We start from the raw sequence: 13,682 nt of genomic DNA, 5'->3' as shown, positions 1-13,682 counted from the left end.
CATTAATGTATTATGTTTGTTTTTACATGAAAAATAAGAAATCCTATCTCTTTTATATATATTATATACACACCACACACTAAATAAGTGACAATATTTCTACTAACCTATGCATTGATGTAGTACAAAGAGCCTATATTTATAAAATAAAAAATGTAATTCACATACATATCTGAATATTCAAATAAAAATTCAGTATTGAAAATTGTTCAACACTGTTCCTGATTTTAAGTTGTTACTTAAACCTTCATAATACTTCTTTAGTATTTAATACAGCTCTCTGATCGCCCTGCTTCCTAGAAATGACTTAATAACCAAATACACCCAAGATGTTAAAAGTCAATGTAGCTCTTCTCTTTTCTCTAAATATTTAATAGATATAAAGTTTGTCCATAACTAATTAGTTTTAAATCTTTTTTTACAAACAGTTCAAAACCATAATTAAAACATAGCATTAATGAAATATCAGGTGTTTTTATATTTGTATCAAGTTGACTACACCTAAAACCAGAGGGAGCTACTATCAAAATCCAGGTTATTTGGTTGGATGTATTAGCAACTTGAATGTACTTGTACCTTAAATGTTGTATGTGATGTGTCTCACTATTGAAATTTTGTAAAGGAATAAATCCGTTGTCCTATGAATAGCTCTTTCAAAACTTCATATTGTTTAAAATGTCTTACACAAATCTGTTCATTAGCAGTACAAGATATCCAGAAATTAGATGTTACTACAGATGCCTATACTTAGAGCTCCTATGCAATTGCTAGGTTAAAACTAAAAGTACTTCTTTCAAATCTAAAGGAATTTTTTTTTATGTTTAGTGACAGGAGAAGAGTGTGAAATAAGCCAGATTCAAAGTTACTTTTAATGTCACTAGTTATTTTTTTTCTTTCTTCACAAGTTGAAAGGGTATCTTGATGTATTTATAACATTATAAAATAAGAAATTAAAAGCAGTCAATCTAAATGAATAATTTCAAATACTTGTAAATAACTACAAGGTTTAAATGGCCAAGCTTAAAGTCAGACAGCAACATTAAATGTAGATATGTAATTATCAAAATTTATTTCCATCCACACGTATGTGATTCAGAATTATCATGTAAATTAATTCTTTTAACTCTTTGTTTGATAAATCTTTCTTTTGTTCTTCCAGTCAGTAGCCTCTGAAAACCTTGTGCATACAGTGAATGACTCTGTAGATTTCTGTGAACAGTCCACTGAACAATGAAAGAGAGGCCAAGAGGATATAATGTTCACTGGAGTCAAACAATATGTCTAGAGTGTAGCTTGAAAGCTACTAGAACAGACTGGGTGAAGTATTTATGATGAATGGAAAGGTGAATTTTTAAATAGATCTGTTCTTTGTCTGTTTATATCTTTTATACTTCATTTTATTTAGCACAGCTGTCCCATTAAAATAGAAAACAAATTGCACTAGAACATATGTAAATAGCATTTTGTCCTTTCTGCAACATTCTTACCAGGATTGCAACTTTGCTGTTTGAGTTCACATACAGTTGTACTACATTTCTAGTTTCATCTGAATCTTTATTTTTAATTTTTTATCATAACTCAATGAAATGAAAAACTTTTCACATTTCTTGGATTCCAAAGATTTATTTTCAACCACATTTCACCCTTCAAAACTGCTTGATTCTTTCTCCACCTCAAACTTTTAACCACCATTAAGATTCTTTTCTAAACAGTTCAGAATGTGCATGTAAGCTTTTTGTATCAGATCTGTTTAGAATAGAATCTTAATGGTGGTTAAAAGTTTGAGGTGGAGAAAGAATCAAGCAGTTTTAAAAGGTGAAATGAGGTTGAAAATAAAACTGTTTCAACAGCATTAGTGACAGACATTACCCACTGACAATACACAAGTTTAATTATTTTGAAGAAAACGATAGAAAGTAATGAAAAAGTGTTTAAACAATTTGAAATCACAAAGATAATATAATCCTGACAGTTCCAAGTTTCACAAAAAAATTGTAATTCATCAAGAAATCTATTATCAGATTTGTGTATAAAGGAACCAAGATCTAGAAATATATCTAGAAAGTGTAAAGACCTAAGAATCAAATATTTAAATGAAACAATCTTTTCATCTTAATCATTCAATTTACAAAAAATTAATACACAAAAACATGAAAGATTTAGCACCTGAGCCTTTTTCGTTGGGTTATTTTATGTGTTTCTTTAAAAACATTATAGAAATACTCGATTATAATATTCTATATTTTTGTTTTGAAGATATAGTTTACTGTTTTGCATCCATACCTTTTATTTTAACAGATTTCCAAAGAACATACATTTCACATCCTAAACTTGGGTACTTGATTTTTTTCTCTCTAGTCTATACCCATTAAAACTTCAGTCAAATAAACGGGAGTTTCTGAAAAGATTAAATAATAATCAATATAAATTTTTCAGTCTGTTTCCATTTCACTTCAAACCCAAAGAATGCTCTAATCAAGAAATGGGATAGCATAACAAACCAATAAATTGTCAATTCTTGATGGCAACAGATTATTAAGGCTGCCATTTTCTTCTCTTTATCATGTTTCTACAAAAATTCACAAAGTGAAGACTTTTTCTGCCATTGAAAATAAAGTATCATTTATAAAAAACTTAGATTCATAATATAGTAATGTCAAAAATTATTCAAATATATATGGTACAAAACATCGTAATTCATTCCAAAGACCAACTACTTGGTTAGCAAACCAGAACTGTCTAAGCTGAAAATGACTTCTAACATACCACAACTAAATACTTGTGCCCATTAGTTGTATTATTCTATCGATTAAGTACAAAAACAAAACATCAACACTATCAGTGCTCTTAATAGATTTATACACCTAAAACCAGATATCTTCTAATTCTTCTTTTCTCAAGAAAAACAATATTAGTTTGTCCTCATAGCACAACCTTTCCATTCCAGGTATCATACTGATAGAACTCTTCCTAACAATACAGTGTCTTTCCTTAAGTAGCCCAAGACTGAACACAACACTCCAAATCTGGCCTAACCACTGACCTGTACAATGAAATTATAACATCTGCAAACTTGTATCCAATATTTCTATAGACATAATCTAAAATCAAATTTGCCTGGCACTAGTAACAGTACATTTCTTGGATGACTTAACAAACTGGTCAACTATTACACCAAAACCTTTTACATGCAAAAACTGTTAAGATAATTCCCATCTAAATTATACTCATAATTCAAATCATGATTCCCACATACATTTCCTTGCATTTATTATAACTAAAAGCCAACTGCTAAAACCCCCAAACCTTATTATCACCAGCAAATTTAAATAATTCACTGACCATTCCACTGTCTTTGTCATTTTTGTAAATACAAATAGAGAAATGGTTCTACCAATGAGCTCTGAGGAACTGCACTTAAGACATTAACAGAGTCCAACTAACTCTCTGCTTCCTTCCATCCAGTTATTTTCTAACCAATGATCCAATTTATCTCCCATACCTGAAGAAATCAATCTTTAACAAGCTTTATATGTGGCATCTTGTCATGTGCTTTCTGAAAATCCAGATACAACAAATCTAAACCCTTACCCTCTTCTAAGTAAGCAGTAACCTCTTCAGAGAATGTAAAAAAAGATTTTAGTAAAGCAAATTTTCACCCTAGTAAAACCAAGATATGAAACAAAATAATAAATTTGTTAAATGAACATGCAAAACATCATTTTAAAGACTTTCAAAAACTTTTCTCACCAATGATAAAAGAAACAAAGAGGAGTAATATTAACCAATTTCCAATGTTCTTTCATCTGCCTGCTATTCAAGGACTTACAAAAATATAGTATAAAGTGGCTCACACACATCTTCAAAATAGGTATTTATGTTTGAAATGGCATATTACAAAACTGCATAGCAAAAATAAACTGGTGTTTCAAAGAAAAAAACTTACAAGTTTAGTAATTTTTTAAGGAGCATATATCCTAATTGCAAATTTCAAGTCATGAGAAAATGCTGAAATGTAATCTTTAATTTTAATTTATTAAGTAAATGCTAAGAGCAAAAATCTAGAAAGTGAATTGTACTGTTAATTTTAAATAACCCATTTGACTATAATAATATAATTTGAATAACCCATTTCTACTAATCAATTTATACTACTGTGTTTCCTATAGCTACAACAGTAACGAGTTTTTAATTCAGTAATTGCTACATAATAATTTTACTGAAGAAACCTTATTTACTTAAATGAAAGCAAAATAATTATAAGTAGCTATGCTTATGTACTTTATTTGTAAACTCAACACTAATATCTTATAATACTAACATTTTTCAACATTTTTACTATTATTTTTTATATGAATAGATTCATGAAACTTCTAACTATAATGTATTCTTCTATTCTCTATTGCAGAATCATGTTAATATTATATATATCTATAAAATTGTATATACAATTACATTTATATAAAATATAACAAAAATAACACTGAAGTGCAAGTCAATGTGAAAATTTCTAAATATTTTGATTTAATATCTGACTAGAATACTTTTCTATACCAAATTTTCTATTATCTTTAAAAGGAAATACCAAAGAATTTTCTTCATGTACTATAGAGCTTGACATTTTGTGTTTGGAATTCGTTTTTAATCAAAAAATAGGTTATCAAGAAGTTAATGCTAAATATTTTTCTAATGTAGTGTGAAGATGAAACTTCCATGTTGCTTATAGCAGAAACATTTTCTGTGCACTCGCATTTTGTACTCGGTTATCCAAAAGTCACGTCATGTTGATAAAAGTAATAAAACCATACGCTTCACTGTTCTTATTTAAACCGACTCTTGGCCTCATTTACCTATACTATACTTTAATCACGTGTTTACGTCTACATGTAATAACATTATTACGGTACTAAATTCAGTCTACTTGCAGTGCTAATAGAAATACTATATATAATTAAAACTTGTGATACAAAATGTTTTCTATAAAATGTATATATGTAAATTAATTTTACAGTTTACAGTAATTTTTATTAACACAAGTACTTCATATGTTATAACTACAGCCTAACCTCAGCCAAGTTTAGTTTTAACGTTCTGTCTCAATATTTGGTTAAATTTAGCATTACTTTGTGGTTAGGCTTAACAACAACGCGACTTAACTAAACAAGTTGAACGTAACAGTCAAGGGCTGCCTCTATCAACCTAAGTACAGACGTCGGTCAACTTTTCAAAACTATCTCTCTATGTGGCTTAATGAGTCTTTAACGTACTAGAAATAAAATTACATTTTACTAGCTTTCATTGATAATAGAATGACATAATAGAAACTGCAATATTTCACGTAATTATTTAAACTTACATAAGACACTTCCTCAAACACACTTTAGTCTTCTCACTCGTTAAAGTGTACCACACTAAGTCGCCATTTTAGATTTCCCATAGTTCATTTGCAATAACCTTTGTCTCGTACATGCGCACTACATTCCAATTAATTTTTTATAATTAATTACAACCACAATAAAACACGTAGACTGAACTACATATACACTGGAGCTTTTTGGCGGTTGTTCCATACCGATGAAGTACTTCTCGTACCCCGGTGATAATGGGCAACAAAATGAATGACAAAGAATCACGTAAAGACATGCAACTTAAAAGATATGTATCTGCAGTTCAACAAACGAACTCCTGGGGAAAGCTGTGCTCATAAGGAAGAAAGGTTAGTGTGACTCGCAGCCTACAGCCATTTTTAGTTTTCCTCCTTTCTTAATTACTAAAGGTGTTGAAAAGTCGCCATTTTTATATCAATCAAGGATTTTTATTTTATTTTGTTTTAGCGAGCGAGCAAATGAACCTCAGTTTTTTACTGTTCAACCTCACATACCACCCATTATATCTCCAGTATAAAAAATATCGATTTTTTTGGCAGACTATATCTTCTTGTGCCATACTATGTGCTGCGATCATTTTCATCGCGCAGTGGTGGGCACGCTACACTAACAGACGCATTTTTTAGCTGTTGTTCACACCTTGAATTGGGACTTAGCTTGCGGATGTTACTAGTTCATGGGATGAAGAAACTTCAAGTTTCTTGACGATATGTGACGACATTTTCTGATTTGAAACGTGAGTAGAAAAGAAATTAAGATAAGACTAGAATAGAAGTAACATTAAAATATAGCTGGCTGGGAACCCTGAAAGTATTCGAATCGTGACGTGACACTAACCTCCAACAGCTTTTGAGAGAGTTGAGACGCGCTCTCTATATAAATTTCCGATTGCTAGCAGTATCACAAGACACGTGAACGGCAGTCCGTGTGACGATTTTGAGAGTAACAACGTTAATATATATTTTATTCAGAACAGAGTTAGGTAACATAAAAATAACTTTAGTATTTCGTGTCTCACTAATTTTGAATTTCTATGGACGCCTAAGAAAATACTTTTTAGTGTATTTACAAGTTTTTAATAAATGTGCAATCTAAGATTTCTTTTACACATGATTTTAGTGGCTCAGCTTATGTATGAGGGTTTATGACAATGAAAATCGGGTTTCGATACTCGTGGTGAATGGACACACCACAAATAGCCCATTGTGTAGTTTTGTGCTTAACAACAAACAACTTCAGTATTGTCGTAATAACTGTATATCTATAAAACTAGTTAAAAGAGCAAAACGATAAGATATCTGATACATAATATATATAAGAACGGATTAGTATTATATACGTAAGCTCCAAAAAGTAGTCGAAGCAATGATTTTACTGTGAACATCGAAGTGAACATCACCAATGTATGCTTTGAAATTTGTAAAGAATTTTGAAATATGTATGTTCTTTTTGACCGAAATTAAATCTTGTAAATAATACTTAAAGATTGCTGAATCGATATACAATATATGAACGAAATACAGATAGTGTAGTATAAGACGATTCTTTGCTGTTTACAAGTACAAAAACTGATTTTTTTCATCTTACCTATTAGTTGTCTCCATTGGTTTATCAGCTAGTTACACTGAACTAGTTTTCACACACACACACACACATATCACATTACTTAAATCGGGTAATCCACACAAAGCAGCGATTTGCCTGGCTTCTTCCCGTTTATATTGCCGAAAGTTCTTTGCGGCGTCTCCGAGGTGCAAAATTCTTCATTCCGTCGTCGGGTTTGTTTGGTTAAGTGTATGAACTAAAGGACTATGAAACGTGATTCCTGGCTGTACGTGGCCAAGCACCCCCTTTCCCTCAGGCCCATTCAAGACAGCCGTGTTTATTTTTCCTTCTGATAGACTCGCATTTACTCACACGTGAACGTGACGGAGGAAATGTTGATGAAAAAGTTCCCCACGCTGTTAGATCTCCACCATAAGCCAGACTAAAAACCTCTGCCTCATGTGGGGGTTTGTTTCATCGTATCCTGTTTTCACCAGCAAAGCTTAGAATACTGCTGTTTTAATCAAACCAATTTCGAACATCATAATGTCTTGATAAGAATGTTATCAACTCGGTTGAACGTACGAAGGGCACCGTAATGTACGCCGCAAACGTGTCGACTGCTTACCGAAGACGTGCGATCGTAAGTTTCCCAGCGTACAGCCTTGTAGTAGCTCACAAGGCAAGTGGCGAACTGGGGTGTGAGTATGTAGGTTTCCAGCAAAAATCGACGTCAAGCGCGTTTTTCTTGTTGGTTTGCCGTTACTGACCACTGGGTGTAATGTAGTTGTGGTCTTTCAATTCCCATCACTGCGTTGGTCCAAGGCTATTGGCTGGATAACGTAAGTATTAACTGAAACTTCTTACTTCAGTGACCGCTTCTTGCTCGATATATTTCAAGTGCTTTTCAGTCAGCTTGGTAGTGTTGATATATCATACACACATGTATTTATCTATAAACGTATAGCTTGATAACCCTAAAGAGATACATACAAATCTGAAGTAACCTTACATTTCCGCATCAAACGTTTTTATTACAAAGCTTCTGATATATAATTGTACACTGTAATGGTGTAGTCTCAAACTCATATGATATTTTATGATTTAATCTCTATATAAACACTGTGTCTTCAGTAAAACAGTTCGTTCTTGGATTTTAACAAATAACAAGAAGTTTCAAGACAATGAAAATTAAAACGTAAACCTTTACAATACATTTGCAGTTCATACGTAGTATGATGTTTGGCATATATTTTCATTGTTTAAAATATATAATTGTGCATACATTTTTTAATGTGCTTAGCATTTAGTAATCTTACGAACATGTTTCTGTGTAATTTCAATATCAGTATGTTTTAGACTGTTTACGTCGAACAGTATTAACAATTACCATAAGTTAAATTCTGTGAATATTTGGGAATGTCTTCAAAAGCCGCTGTAAGCCTTATGTTAACTGAGGACACATTACAAGTTTGTTTGTGATTCAACTCACTGTAATGGTATTTGTTTTATTCATTTCACATAAATTCTAATAAATACTAATTAATTTATATGCAAAAACGGCTCGTTTGGGTTTTTCTCAACCCAAACGAGCCGTTTTTGCATATAAATTTCTCAACAAGTGGGTTTCTCGACATCACTGAAATACTGATTAAGTACCTTAAGGTGGCAGAATTAGTTATTTATGTCGATGAGGTAATTATTTGAATGTGTTTATTGAAAGATCCGTCCTTAAGTACAGAATTCTTAACTGGAAGTGTACATACTTACGTGTATACAGGTAAAATGTCTAGTTTCTTTTTCTTTTAATATCAGCATTTTCTTCACCCGCCTTCTTTGATCACTGTTAAGTGACACATCTTGGGTATTTGTTTCTCCCAGGACTCGGCCGTATGGGCGGGTTGAAGCCTCTCTATCCGGGGAGAAATTCATTGGTTGGGTTACAAGTTGTTTGGTGCGCGGACATCGCAGGATAACACACCTTAGACAAGAGCGACACTCTCGGCCGTATTTGCATTTTACTTGAGTTTTAGATTGACAGACAGCTTCATATGCGAGGGCCGTCTTCTCCAATAAAATGGAAGATCTCCTTCTAGAGAGATTCGGAAAGGAGCGCGTCAGAAAGTTTAATGTTAATGACTTACTATAGACTCTATAAGAGCCTCTGCCTCGTCAGCCAATCCGAGTCTGAGCGCGCAATAGTATTTTCACTAAAATAGGATTTTTTTTTATCGAACAATTTGAATATCATAATGAGATCAGGAACCATGGCAACATTGAGATGACGTTCAGTCGTTTTATTCTTTCCTGAAACCGTGCGACGAGCAATCCTTCAGCTCTCGAACGGACATGGAGGTTGATTGCCAGGCTACAAACTATTAGACTACATGAATTTATGGAATAGGTGGGTCATAAGTAGGGCGATTCACTGATCTGCGGTTGAAGCGTAAAAGTTAACTTTGTGAAAGAAAGGTAAATATATATATATTCAGAATTCATTGTAATTAAGTATAATTCATAATCATGATAACTATTTTCATATACTCACATGGTATGTTTGATCGTTTGTGTAATTTGAGCCATTGAATATTGTTATGATAACGTTGTCAAAAAATAAAAGCGCTGGTTTATTCTTTTTATTTCCCTCATGCATTCTGATAATATTATATAAATACATGCATGTGCTTGTAGTTAAATAGTTAATTACGTACATTTAACACGTCTTTGTACATTAAGGTTTTCTTTCACTCGTATATAAACTATGTATAGTACTTAGTAGAACCCGTAACTTAATGTGTATAGATTTACATAAGTTTAAAACTTTTATTTTTAAGGACTCTTATTTACATAACTTGTTTACTGACAAATATAATCACTACCTATGATATACATACATACTGTGAGTCAAGAGTATCAAAGACTTATGAGGTTTTTATTATTTTTATATGAAATTCATGTAGTACAAATTGTTCATGAGCATAGTTTGAATTCCAAAATGTGAACGAAAATGATCGGCTACAATGAAACGTTTTTTGAGTGACGATCAGAGATTTTCAGTTTAACGGCTTGTCTGTATTTAAAACTATTCTAGTGGCGCCTAACGCAACTCTTTTTACACATGGATGAGAATTGTTAAACAAAGATACTTATGATTCTTGTTTCGGTTTTTCACAGTAATGATAAATAAAAGAATGTTTACAAACATGTGTAATTAAAGAAGGGTAAAGCATTCCGGCAAAGAAAAACAATATATGTACACCGTATTCATTGAATATAACCATCTTGGATGCGTGTCTAACATATTATATTAACAATATATATTTATAACTAAAGTGACGTGAATTATCCTTATATGGTTTATTGAACTGCTTATGTTTTTCTCATTTTGCTTGTGTTTCATATGTGTATTAATTTAACAGATTCAAAATACTAATTGTATTTATTTCGATAAATATTTTTCACTTTGATTTTGCGTATTTTCGATTCCCTAAAATTAATATAAATATTAGGTGTTATCGTAACTTAAAAATAAACAAACGTCATAAATTTCATGATTGCGAAATTGGAAGCAGGGTGAATATTTCGGTGAAGGTAAGTGTTTGAGCTGAATCTTGTGGTTCAGAACAACTGGCCAAGTTTGTTTAAATCTATACCGTTTTCTGCTGCTGGTTTACTGGAATTCATTTCTGGCCGACGCACGTGCAGAATGCGCGAACCTGAGTGGGAGTCCTTGTAAGTTGGGCGGCCAAACCTTTATGTATGACTCAAACTGAGGTTTAACTTCGGGCTGTTGATGGTGAACGGATCTTGAATTGCCCCTAGAGACAAGACGAGATAGCGAGGCGGTTAAATACATTACACGTTATGGCAGGACGAATAGCTGGGTTTGACTGTAAACGATTGCTGTCACCTCTACCGTGTTAAAGAGCCATGATATAACGTCAGAGCTTATACAAGAAAGCGTTTAGGAAGCGGAGACACCACTAAAAGGGAGGAAGACCGAGAAATTCTGAGAAGTCTTTCAGGAAGAGCTAAAGAAAAAGTTCGAATAATGACATGGATAAAATTTGGAACCAAATCTTAAAAACAAAATATACTCGAGAAAAACAACAACCACGCACGAGTTAAGAATCACATAACCGTATAACAATATGGCTCTGCACACTCAGATTGGATCTACTGTAATTGCTGGAGCAGTTTCCCAGTTGCAATGAGCAATATATAACCAGTGTAAAATATACGGTTTCCTGCAAGTAATCGTTGTAAGCAAGGAAGAGTCTTCGTGAAGTGCGTTACGGCGAACACAGCGGGATAGCAGACGTGAAATAAAACTCGTCCTATTTATAGATATGTGTAAATATGGACTTGTGAAAGCTACTGCACGCTTCTGTTTCTTCTTCCCTCATTTAACACCAGGCAAAGTTTGAGCTATTTCGAAATTATAAATAGACTGGTTTAGATCGTAATGACGCTGGAAACGTATGAAATTTGTTTAATGTTCTTATTTAACTTACGTAATAATAGTAATGACGAACGTAATAGTTATTGGAGCAAAAAACTTGGTGAATATTTAATTAGTGTCTGTCAAAGTGTGTGTCGCGAACTATTTGATTGGTTGTTCGTAACGAGTTCGGCATTATTCGTTTACATTAGGTTTTAGTGAAATTGGGTTGAAGATCAACATCGTCAGGAAAGTCGTTGAACTTTCGTGTCATGGTCGGTCTTAGAATTTTGAAAATGGTTTTCATTTAGAGCAATTAAATATATATATATAGCAGCAAGTTACTAGGAACGATTTGTCAAGCGTTGTATCTCGTGATCTTGGCCATTAAAAATTAAGGTTACTTTATGAAATACTTGCTCTAAGCAACAGATGTTTAGGTGAAATATATGCTCTGCTGTATTTGAATATATAGATATATTTCACCTAAACATCTGTTGCTTTCTTACAACAGGTTGCCATTTAGGAAATTAAAGTGAAATATAGCTTTTATATGTTGGATTTTTATATTTTTGTCGAAACGTGCAATATTCAGTTTTCACCTTGACATCTATTTCAGGACGTGAAGAGTGAATGTTAATCACATATTTTTGCATTTATATTATCTTTATATATTTCACTGATAAAATTCAATTGTGTACTTATTAATGTATTAGACTTATAAAATTAAAGACGTTAAATAAGAGATACAGGAAAAACAAATCACTGTTGCAATATTTTTTTGCATAAATGTTGCTTATTCACGTTCGTGCTTATCCATCTGTCGAACTAGTTGATAAGAAATGAAAGATCATGAGTAATACTTTTGGGTAGAGGTGTGTTCTTTCTGTAACTCAGCGCATTTGTAACCTGTAATTCACTTATGTTTTAGTACACACGACAAAAGAAAAAGGTTCAAGTATTGGAAACTTGGCTTGGAAGTGAAATACACTAATGAACGTTTTTATATGGATATTATTTTATGTAAGAGTATGGATGGTGGTTTATTTTCGAATCTTGAGAAGAATCACATCAAAACAAATAGGATGGTTTCCTCTGTAGGCTTAGTTGTCTGCCAACTTTATTTTGGTCAGTTATTTGGACAACTTGTATGTGTTTGTTTTTGGATTTCGAGCAAAGCTGCACGAGGGCTGTCTGCGCTTGTATAATGTGTGCAAGTGTTATAAGATAATTTACGATAATTGTGTTTATAATGTATCCTAAGCGTATAGTTACATCTAGTGTTAGGTTGGTAATAGCGAAGCAATGAGTAGAAATACCAAACAGGGCATTTCGAACTTGACAAATTTTGTCGAGAATGTATGGCCGTGACTGGTCAAATTTAGTCTCGTAAAATTAGCCCCTAACGCTGGTCAAGAAAAAAAAATGAAAAGTGTAACACAAGCTGTTGACTTCAGTTCTTTATTTCGCGCGCTTACATTTTAAGAAAAGTAAATAAGCTATAAATCCGAATTTATCGTCTCACAGGTTGAAACACAGTATCCTAGTCTCTCGTCTCAATTGATTCTTTAAGCACTTTCCTGCTAACATGAATGACCTGGCTTTATATATATATATTCAATTTCACGAAACTACATTTCACTCGCCATGTAATATTATTAATATATGACATAAAGGAAGTTATACACGACACTCAACGAAATTGTTAAATATATTTTTCCATTATGGTTTTTTATTTATTGGTTTGTAATTTTTGTATGTTTTAATAATATCCCAACAACAGTTTAAGAGATAAAGTTCTAGTAGGCTAACACATGTATATGACAGTTTCACGAACTGCCTTCAACAGTAATATACAGTAGGTTGTCATTCTTAAGTTGAGGAAGGTTTGATTTTTATCATTCTTCCGTTATTTGTTTTCAACAAAATCTTAGTCCTGTAGCCAGGTGGTTAAGGCACTCGACTCGTAATCTGAAGGTCTCGGGTTCGAATCCCCGTCACACCAAACATACTCGCCTTTTCAGCCGTAGGAGCGTTATAAAGTGATGGTTAATTCCACTAATCGTTGGTAAAAGAGTATCTCAAAAGTTGGCGGTGGGTGATGTTGACTAGCTGCCTTTTTTTCTAGACTTACACTGCTAAATTATGGACGGCTAGCGCAGATAGCCCTCGTGTAGCTTTCCGCGAAATTCAAAACAAACAAACCTTACTCCTTATAACTAAATGCTTAGATAGGAAGCATACTATCTGTGTTGAACTGTAATGGTAATTACCCGCTAACCATATATGGGGATGGAGATTTGTTCCTG

At 32.8% G+C, this 13,682-nt stretch overlaps 2 protein-coding genes across 14 annotated transcripts in view; one reads left to right on the top strand and one right to left on the bottom strand.

Annotated features, from left to right (window-relative positions):
• The window catches only part of LOC143230912 (thiamine-triphosphatase-like), a 64,680-nt gene extending 57,292 nt beyond the window's left edge, over positions 1–7,388 (bottom strand). For 4 of the 9 annotated variants that reach the window (XM_076465217.1, XM_076465216.1, XM_076465221.1 and 1 more), the window contains exons 1-2: positions 5,357–5,496; positions 2,284–2,398 (exon numbers count right to left, since the gene is read on the bottom strand). The gene's annotated coding sequence lies outside the window, so the exon portion shown is untranslated. Of the gene's footprint in view, positions 1–2,283; positions 2,399–5,356; positions 5,530–6,974 lie in introns of those variants that run through there. The other 5 variants (XR_013016685.1, XR_013016684.1, XR_013016686.1 and 2 more) reach the window with 3 other exon arrangements.
• LOC143230911 (zinc finger homeobox protein 3-like) overlaps positions 5,535–13,682 on the top strand; it is a 173,503-nt gene continuing 165,355 nt past the window's right edge. The window contains exon 1 of one of the 5 annotated variants that reach the window (XM_076465209.1): positions 5,535–5,716. The gene's annotated coding sequence lies outside the window, so the exon portion shown is untranslated. Of the gene's footprint in view, positions 5,717–5,873; positions 6,124–7,638; positions 7,775–8,985; positions 9,405–13,682 lie in introns of those variants that run through there. The other 4 variants (XR_013016682.1, XM_076465212.1, XM_076465213.1 and 1 more) reach the window with 4 other exon arrangements.

This window comes from Tachypleus tridentatus, chromosome 10, assembly GCF_004210375.1.
Source record: "Tachypleus tridentatus isolate NWPU-2018 chromosome 10, ASM421037v1, whole genome shotgun sequence".
NCBI classification, from domain to species: domain Eukaryota; kingdom Metazoa; phylum Arthropoda; class Merostomata; order Xiphosura; family Limulidae; genus Tachypleus; species Tachypleus tridentatus.
This window is presented reverse-complemented; position numbering and strand designations above follow the sequence as displayed.